The 3,639-nt window shown below is 44.2% G+C and overlaps 1 pseudogene; it reads right to left on the bottom strand.

Moving 5' to 3' along the window:
• Positions 1-615: 615 nt before the first annotated feature.
• LOC133386421 (5S ribosomal RNA) lies at positions 616-734 on the bottom strand (annotated as a pseudogene).
• Between the last annotated feature and the right edge of the window lie 2,905 nt (positions 735-3,639).

Here is a 3,639-nt window from a genome sequence, read left to right as displayed (position 1 = left end):
GTTGCTTGGGGCACTTTTGCCTCCAGCTCTGGCCACTACTGGCATATGGCCCCCAGAAGGTTGTCCAGATTGGAATGTGATCCTTGAGCTGGAAAAGCTCCCTGCCCCGATATGGACTCCAAGGCCACTGGAACCCCTGGAGATTCAGATTGACAGGGGATTCTCTCTGATGACCAAACCCAAGTGCACGGTGGACACAGGACAGGCAGGCAGGCATCTAGCTAAAGAGAGATCCTGCCTGAAGATAGAACATGAGTGGATCTGGATAAACAGCCCAAGTAAACAAAGAGATGAAGAGTTAGAGACCAGACTCAATATGTTTATGTATATTGTTTATGTATTTTGCTTTATAATATATATATTTTTTTATTGTGCCTTTTGTATTATATTGTAAACCACTTTGAGATCTTTTAGATAGTAAGCGGTCTATAAATGGAAATAATAATAATAATAATAATAATATGTTCTTGACACAATAATGGTGCATCTTGTTGTTGTCATATGCCTTCAAGTTGATTATGACTTATGGCGACCCTATGAATCTTTTTTGGATATATTCATAGGGTTTTCATAGGTAAGAGGTATTCAGAGGTGGTTTACCATTGCCTTCCTCTAAGCCTACAGCACCCGGTATTCCCACGCGGTCTCCCATCCAAGTACTAACCAGGCCTGACCCTGCTTAGCCTCTGAGATCAGACGAGATCAGGTGTGTTCAGGGTATTATGGCAGTTGGATAGAGGTAGGGAAGATAAAATCATTCCTCCCGTAGCCATGTATAACGGTACCTAAGGGGGCCATCGCAAAAGGCTGCCTCAATGGGAGAGATAGGAACCAGGGCCGAGTCCAACAGCTCCGTGAAAAGATCATCGGGCACCTTCTTCCTCTGAACTATTTCTATGCCAGTTGGACATGAGAAGAACTATTATGTAAGAACTGGTGCCTGAGTTTACTTTTTTCCCCTCTCATGTTTTTTTAGATTGCAAGTCTGCGGGTAGAGACTGTCTTGTTTTAATGGATTGTATGTAAGCCACTCTTGGGAGCCTTTTTGGCTGAAAAGCGGGGTACAAATGCTCTAAATAGATAATAAATAAATGGTGGGGAGTGGGAGTGTTGTAATTCAAGCACTGCCATGTGATGTGGACTTATTTTGGATGATGTGAATCTCCAGAAGGCTGCCACAGCACTGACTGTACTTTTAAGAATTCACTCCCTTCACCTCCTGCCGTGACCGTGAAAATAAATCAGAGACTGAGCTGAGTTTAAGGATCGCAATGCTACAATCACAGATTGTGGTCTCAGGGATTGCTAATATTGAAACAACAATGCACCTGATTTATCTTTTTTTAAAAAAACACAGGTTTCTAGAAGGTACAGATTACCAATTAATTTCCTAAACTGTTTGCCAGGCCACAGCCCCTCCCCCCTTTTTAACTGCAAAAACAACCAGCTCAACAGTCATCTTTTTAACCGGCTCACTGAAGACAACATTGAGGGTTGTGCTTCAGATGTTTTTCGCCTGGTAACAAAATGATGTCAGTGGTAAAGGAAAGTGACCAATCAGCAGGGAGAATGAATCAGATAACTGCTGAGATCTCACCCAGGCTGTTTCCTAGCAAAGTCAGAGCAGTTTACAAAGTGCAAAGCGGTGGAGGGGGCGGCAGAGCTCTGCACTTCCTTTCCACTCGCTGCACAGACAGGATGTCTCCAGACACTGTTTAGTAGTATTTGCATGAAGTCAAAGAGACAAGTCTCTGTGTGTGCATATGTGTGTGTATGAGTGTGTTCATGTAAGATCAATATTGATAGCTTTCCCAGCAAGATCAGGTGTGCAAAAAACACAGTGATAAACTATGAACAGCAGCTCTGAAGAGCTGCTTGCTTCCAGATAATACTCTTTTGTAAACAACCCCTCTGCAATGGTATGATGTAACTCCTGGCAAATTAACCTTGTTCCCATGAAAAATGTTGACAAGCTGTTTGCTTCTCTTAAATCATGACTATTTTGCTGTTCGGTGTTATCATATCCACCTAGCTGGAAGCCCCTTCCCACAGTAAAACTTTGGTGCATGGGAACATAGGGCCCTACCTCATACCGAGTCAGTCCATCAGTCATCTAGGTCAGCGCAATCTACAACGACTGTTAGCAGCTTTCCAGGGTTTCAGGCAGTGGTCACTCCCAGACCTACCTGGAGATGCCAGGGATTGAACCTGGAACCTATGCACAGCAGATGTTTTACCACTGAGCTAGAGTCCTTTTATCATGATGGGTTTGTAAGCTTAGGGTTTCTACCAATCACTCCTCCAACAGCCAGAAACCCCACTGATGTGCCCTAGCCTCAGGTCACCTAAGGGTAATATGTATATACTCCAGGGATGGCAGAGCATTTGGTTCAGTTTGCATTTCAAGCTGAATCTATCAAATTTGCACTTTCTGAAGCAACGTGAGAACCAAAACACAGCCATCCCTCAAAATTTGCACTTATTAGAATTTTGCAACACAGTTCACCACCCAAACACTGTTTGCAGAAGTTAGGGTTGCCAGGTCCATGGCCTCTGATCCTGTATCTTTAGGAGAAGAGAAAATCAGCCAAGTGCAGGTGTTCCTGCAACTCTGCAATGGGAAAAACCACAAGGTTGAATTCTCCTTCCCCCCTGCACAACTTTTAAAGATACAGGAAACTTCTTGGAGGCCGGGCCTGGCAACCAAGAGGTCTTCTGTATCTGTAAAAGTTGTGCAGAGGGAAGGGAGAATTCCACCTTGTGGTTTTTCCCATTACCGTGTTGCAGGAACACCTGCACTTGGCTGACTTTCTCTTCTCCTAAAGATACAGGATCAGTCTCAGGCCCTGAACCAGGCAACCCTAGTTTCAGTTCATGTATTGTTTGGGGAAGTGCAAATTAGGTAGGCTTGCCTTTAAAAGCACACTGAACCAAATCCCTCCCTCTTCCCTACCACACCCTCTGCTGGAAAATGATCTTGCCGCTAGATGTAGCCAGTAGTGTAGTGGCAAATTGAGAAGTGCGGAGTCCCTTCATGATAGTCACAGTCACGCCTCTCACAGCCACACCCCCTTCTAAGATTATACAGCCTTTTAAGATTATAGAATAATCTGGCCAAATTTGAATGCTGCTTTCTGCTTCTTTATCAGTGTCACCATTTGACTGTCCTTTCTCACTGTTGGAGATATTGCCTGAATTGCTGAATTCAGTGTCTCCTAATGCAACCAAACTCCTTGCTATCATCAGGATTCACTGTCTCTTCTTCTGCAGTTACAGAATTCTCACACTTCACAACTTGTCTTTACTCTTTGAAGTAGGAGCTAATAAAGGCTTGCTTCCAATAGACACCCATTGGGACTCCTCTCAGTGGCTGATTGGCTCGTAAGGTGCTGGAGACACAGGGACCCTGTTGAGACCTGTCTCCCAAAAAAGTAAGTGGCCTAAGATCCTCCGGGACCCTGGACGACTTCACCCCTGGATGTAGCAATCAGGTGACTGAATCACAGTATGACCAACTGGGACATACTTTGCATTTACTACAGGCTCAGGCCTTAAAGGGGTTTTCCATTAAGTAATTGTAGCCCTAATCATGCTTTTCAGATTAAGAAATCATGTCACGAGTATTAGGGACTCAGTAAG

The sequence above is a fragment of the Rhineura floridana genome, chromosome 5, assembly GCF_030035675.1.
Source record: "Rhineura floridana isolate rRhiFlo1 chromosome 5, rRhiFlo1.hap2, whole genome shotgun sequence".
Lineage (NCBI taxonomy): Eukaryota > Metazoa > Chordata > Lepidosauria > Squamata > Rhineuridae > Rhineura > Rhineura floridana.
The sequence above is the reverse complement of the archived record's forward strand: the minus strand, read 5'-3'. Positions and strand labels throughout refer to the sequence as shown.